Source organism: Spinacia oleracea, chromosome 6, assembly GCF_020520425.1.
Source record: "Spinacia oleracea cultivar Varoflay chromosome 6, BTI_SOV_V1, whole genome shotgun sequence".
NCBI classification, from domain to species: Eukaryota; Viridiplantae; Streptophyta; class Magnoliopsida; order Caryophyllales; family Amaranthaceae; genus Spinacia; species Spinacia oleracea.
Genome location: NC_079492.1, coordinates 79,927,914 through 79,934,081, shown reverse-complemented (window position 1 = coordinate 79,934,081; position 6,168 = coordinate 79,927,914). Strand labels below are relative to the sequence as shown.

Genomic DNA, 6,168 nt, shown 5'->3' with positions numbered 1-6,168 from the left:
GTGATTTCTTTCCATTTGGTCTATTCAAAACATTGATAACTCTATTCTTTTGATAACTTGATCACGAGGATGGTTTTCCTTGATAAATTAAGCATGCTTGAATTATCTATTTACCTCTCTATCTATTCCATTAAATAAATATTGTAAGGACATCTCCCCTTATTGGATGCCGATAAAATTACTCATTCCGACCCCGATTCATTTGAGAAGTTCTACTAAGAGCAGACTTATGTCCTTTTCCTCTATCTACCATTTCCATATAAGTCTACTCTAGGATCCTTCATTTATATTATGTTCAAGCATCGTTGTCTTTAATTTCATTGTTATGAATATATACTATGCAAATTTTTAACTCCAATCTGTCTAGAGTTATTGAGTCCTCCCATGCGGAGTTATCTCTATAGTTTTAAGTTATAGTTCATTCAATTTTGAAATATTTTTATTTGGAAGCCAATATCTTACCTCTTACTATACCATGATTTAGAAGAGTGATTTCAAATGATATAATTCTTTAAATAATCTGATATTTTATGTTTCCAAATACTTTCGAGGACGAAACTTATTTTAAGGGTGGTATAGTGTAATAGCCCTGATTTCTAAGCAACTCTTAATCTCGCGATAAGTATATTTATCTTCTTAAACTCGTTTTTAAAAAAAAAATTCTTTCAGAACTAATATGGTATTATGGTTTGGGAGTTATAGTAATTTGGTGGCTCAATTTAATTTTTTTTATTATTATCTCATAAGTTAGTTTTCGAGATTGATTCTCGGGTTTTACCTCAAGATAAATTTTGGAATTTAATTCGTTTAAAGATCTGGGATTTTATTATTCCAAGGTAAATCCTTAAACTCTAGGTTAATTTTGAAGTTTAAGTTTCTATTTTAAGAATGAATTTTAAATTAGTTTGATAAGAAATTTATTTTAAATAAATAAAAGATAATTTATATTAAAGCTAATTTTCATCTAGCTTAAAATTAAAATTTCATTTACTAATATGATTATTGTTAATTAAATTAAATTTTCTCATCTCCTCATTTTCCATGTGTCAGCTCAAATGGAAGCCAACCAACCCATTTTAATTTCTTGCCTAGTGTCCTAAATAAGTTTCCTTATTTTCAATATACCTAGAAGCTTCCATTTTCTTTTGCCTTGAGAAACAATAAAACACTCAATATACCTAGAAGCTTCCATTTTCTTTTGCCTGAGAAACAATAAAACACTCAATATACCTAGAAGCTTCCATTTTCTTTTGCCTGAGAAACAATAAAACACTACCCAAGAAATTAAAAGGAAAAAACAAAACCCCAATCTCTCTCACTCCTCCCTCGATTCTCGTAACTCCTCTCCTCTTCATCACTGATCTCTCTCTTCATTACTCAATCGTACCGTCGTGCCTCCCTGCCGCCTCTTCTTGCCGGGTTGTGTTGAGGTTTTCTTGCTATTGTTACTGATGCTTCCTTCATCTCTCACCTCTCGTCCTCACTCTATGCGCCGCCGCCGGTGATAGCCATGGTTATCATCCTTGCTAGCTCTACACTTCATCATCTAACTGGTAATTCTTCTTAATTCCATTCCATTATGGTTTCAATTGAATTTAATTGAAAACCCCCAATTCACAAACCCTAACTCACTTGATTTCTCCCTCCTCGCTGCGGACCTGCGGTGGTGCGCGCACGAACCTCTCGGTCGACGCCATTGGTGTTGTGGTGGTGATACTCTTGCTGTTGGTGGTTGTTGCCTGCCTCTCCTTGTCCCTCTGTTTTATCGAGTCACTGTCGCCATAGTCTTGGCTGCCGTGGAAACTGCTCCTTCACTAGTTTGTTGCAATTCTTGTTGATAATTCGGTTATTGATTGATGTTTTCATCGTCAGTATTGCCTCTGTTGCCTTCTTACTGCAGTTTCTCTAAAGGGTATAATTCTAACCTAAAAAATATATGTTTGGTTTATTATATACTTGGTATAGCTTATAAAACCTTGATTTATATTTGGATAATGTAAAATTTATTTCAATTAATTAGTTAAGTAAGCAAATCAAAGGTACAGATTTCATGTTCTAAAGGATTTTATACATAATAATATAATTATGTTTTTTTTAAGGTTTGAATACATTGATTATTCGTAATAATAAATTACGATTATATATTATTTTCGAATTACATAATTTGAAATCATAAAACATGTTCAAAAATTCAACTCGGTTTTCTTAAAATGGAATATGTGCCATACTGGTTTCTAATTTAAGTTTTTCAATAATAATAATTAAATAGAGATTTCTAAAGGAATTCAATCAAGTTTATAATTTGGTTCAATTGAGTAGTTATTGATTCATGTCCTTGTTATTGAGGTGAATTGTTGGAGAGCGATTAAGAAAAAGTTAAATTATGGAATTGGCGGAGATTTATGATCGGATGTATAGTCTTTGGAGTATATGTGTGGAGATTAAAGGTACACATTGTCCAACCATCTTCAATGTTTGAAATTATATTTTGTGTTTAATTGTTATGTACGTGTATGAATTCTAAATAATGATTTGGAAATTGAATCGTGTTTTGCAAATTGAATTGCGTATTGCAAATTGAATTGTGTTTTACGAATTGAATGGTGCTTTGTAAATTTAAATCGTTCTTTGAAAATGAATTGTAATACTATTAAGAATCTTGATTTGATTAAATGAATGTTAATGGAATTTTCTAAATTTAAGTAAGAAATAGTTTGAGTTTGAAATATTTAGAAAAGAGCTAAGAATGTTTGTTCTAGGTATTGAATCTATCCAGAGTACTTTGGGTTGAATAATGGAGATAGATAATGACAAGGTTATTCATGAAGTATGCAAATGATTTAAGATTTCCTAAGAAGAGGTACGCAAATAAAAGGATTATAAATGAGGATGCTAATGGTAATTCAAGTGGAGTCGAACTCAAGAGGTCATGAGGTTGCATCGAGTATTATTAATGAATAAATCAAAATGTTAGAACTAAGGAATTAAACTATATTGAGTATGTAACTAAATAGCGTGTTTTAACTTATTTCCTAAAGGCGATATTTCTTCTAGAAGATATTTTATAAATTCTTTTATAAAACCACTTCTAATTGAGTTTCTTTTTAAAAAGTCAAACATATTCTTTAAATCGTGAATTACAAATTAAGAATAGTTTTAAATGTCGATAAAGATCTTTAAAGAGCATATTTATTTGAACAACGATTATTGAAATGTATCTTAGCGTGGATATATTTTATTAAATGATAATTATTTTATAAAGAAAAATAGTTTTTTAATAAAGTTTCACAAAAGGATTTTGATTTAAGGAATGAGAAAATGATTTTTAAGAATGTTAAATAATTTGAAAATGCGACTAAATTAAGGTGTATTTGGAACTAGTAATTCTAAAAGAAACCAATAGTTATTTCCTTATACAACAAAGATTGTTTTAATATAAAGAATTGTTCAAATGTTTTCGAAAATACATTTCAGGCACACAAAGTTATAAAAGAATGAATTCGGATTTGAGAAAAGTATAAGCTGTTAATAAATTTAGGATCTTAAATGAATGTCACTCACTAACAGTCAATTGTCATGAAATGGTTTGAGAGTATGTCCAAGGATGAGGAGTGATTCTAAGTTAAGGAGAATAATTGAGAAGAGTGTCCATGTCTTAACTAGATCATTACGGTTTGAGTAAGTATAAGTGTAAAGTGTCAGACAAGTCTTGAGTTTGATATTAAAATTGGGTGAAGAAGTCATATGAGAAAGAATTTGAGTTATACTATAATGAGGAAGAAGCTAATACGTGAATAAGGGAATGCGAATGAGTTTTGGAAACAAATTAAGATAAATTGGTAATAAAATTCTTAAGTAGGGGAAAGTAGCTGTGTATGTGTTGCGTGGTGCTCACATTCATCAGTGATGAACAACATTTGTATCGAGCGTGGTGCTCATTTATATCCGGGCGTGGTGCCCTAGGACGCGTCCTGTAAGTCTTGCAAGCATATGGTAAACAGGAGGGCGACGGCCCCCACCGTATAGAGACAGTTGGTTGTGGTGACCCTCTCTATTCGTGTTCACTTTCCCCAAATGCTAAAACTATATTGCTGAGGTTGAATTGTATATTTTTATGCATTGAATTATGAATTTTCCCATGAATATCTATATTTTCATTTGAATTGAATTATGAGAATTTTGAGAAGAGAATTATATGACTTTGACAATGTTGTACCAATGAGTTCCCCATTCAGTTATGATATATATTGAGTTTCACCTTGCGACATAAATGATGGTTGGGGAAAGATTTACTTGCGGAGAATATACTTGAGCTATCTTTATGAGTATTTGTCAAATAATCTATGAATGAAAATTTTTAAGAGTATGAGAGTAAGTAGATGAAACTTAGTTATGAGCCTAAATATGTAGATGTGATTGTAAATTTTAAAATTTTGTGAGTCGGTAAGTAAGGTCTGAATTTATTGCGAGAAATACTATTGTATTGTTTTCCAAGATGTTGATTGAATAATAAGCATTTCATGAAATATATTTCAAAGAAATTATAACGTTTTATTAAGTATTGTCTTTTTCTTCCAAGTATGTTTAAGAACGAAGTTGCTTTTCAAGCACAATAGTTAAAACTAAAACTAAAATTACTTTGAGCCACCCATCAAATGTATTTAAGGTTGGATGTGTGTACTCAGATTTCCGCTGATTTTTTCTATGAACCTGTCCCGGTGGGGGCAGAGTTAAAATTTAAAATGATTTGCAGGTAGCAAGAGTCAAGTCTCAGTTCAGGTTTAAGGTTCGAAGAGTTCTCCAAGGGCCTTATATGTCCAAGGTTGGATTATGGATTCGCTAAATGTAATTAGGACTTCTAGAGTTTGTTAATGGTTTGTATAATTTATTCTTAACCTTTTTGTTTATAATTTATGCATTATATATCAGTGTTGGAGTTGTAGTTAAGTTAAGTTGTTTGGTTAAGGTTAAGTGTGCTTAGAAGTAGCTCATTAAGTGTGGGATGTTACAGGGACACCCTGGTGATGTTTTGGGAAATGTTATATATGTTGGAATGATTTAATTGAAGCAGATGTGTTGAAAAAAAAAATATATGGCGTAATTCCCTGAATAATGTTTTAGGTTGTCCATATTTAGGGGAAATGCTGCCGAATTTTTTTTAATTAAGTCTTAATACTTAATTAGTGTCTTTAAGTTAGGTTAAGCTTGTGATTAAATATTCGAAGTTGTTGAGGAGTTAAGTTTGTTTAGCAGGGTTAATTGTAATTTGCAAGCAGCTCATTAAGGGCGGGCTATTACAACTGGAACCGTAGGGTCACACAAATATTACGTGAACGGATCAAGTATTTAAGTGAATTGAATACTCTATTTATGAACATTCGGAGACTACAGATCTCGGTTCCAGTGGGAGCTGAAATCGTCAAAAGGCAAAATAAAGAATACTCCGGAAATGATGATATTGCCGGAAACGGAAATATGGATCGTGACGGAAATATAAGTATTATCCAAGTCGAGATGTTGCCGGAAACGGAAACATGGTATGTATCGGAAAATATTATCGGAAATAGAAATATAGCCGGAATCGAAAATATTGTCGGAAACGGAAATGTTACCGGAATCGGAAATATTGTCGGAATCGGTAATATTAAATATTGTTCGAATCGGAAATGAATTCCGGAATCGGAAAACGAATCGGAAGCGCGACGTACGAAACGATCGACGTACGAGCTTGCTAGAAGCAAGGCCCAACACGAAGCCAGGCCCAGCGCCCAGCAAGCCCGCGCGCGCGCCGAGAAAGTGGGCCGAGCAGCAAGCCATCGTCATGGGACCAGCGAGCAGCAAGCCAGCGCCCATGGGCAAGCGAGCAGCAAGCCAATCTCGCGAGCAGCAAGCTGCGGGCTGCGCTGCTTGGCTGCGGGCTGCACGGCAGCATGGGCTCAAGGGCCACGCGTTGCCTTGTCCGGCTAGGTTACTTCCTTGAGAAGTAAATCTCGTTTTCCTAATTCTACTCAAATTAGATAATTTGTTAAATCTGAAATACGTAAATGTTTGATTAAACATTAAATTCTAATGATATAATTTAACTAGAATCCTAATGGATTTAGTTATTGGAATCCTAGTAGAATTCTAATTCCGTTATTTCCACCCTATAAATACGTGGTTCATAAT

The 6,168-nt window shown here is 33.1% G+C and overlaps 1 long non-coding RNA gene across 1 annotated transcript; it reads left to right on the top strand.

Annotated features, from left to right (window-relative positions):
• The first annotated feature begins 1,231 nt into the window (after positions 1-1,231).
• On the top strand, positions 1,232-5,067 carry LOC110778705 (uncharacterized). Its single transcript, XR_002530909.2, has 3 exons — positions 1,232-1,912; positions 2,347-2,447; positions 4,729-5,067. It is a non-coding gene; the product is annotated as an uncharacterized lncRNA (long non-coding RNA).
• The last annotated feature ends 1,101 nt before the right edge of the window (positions 5,068-6,168 follow it).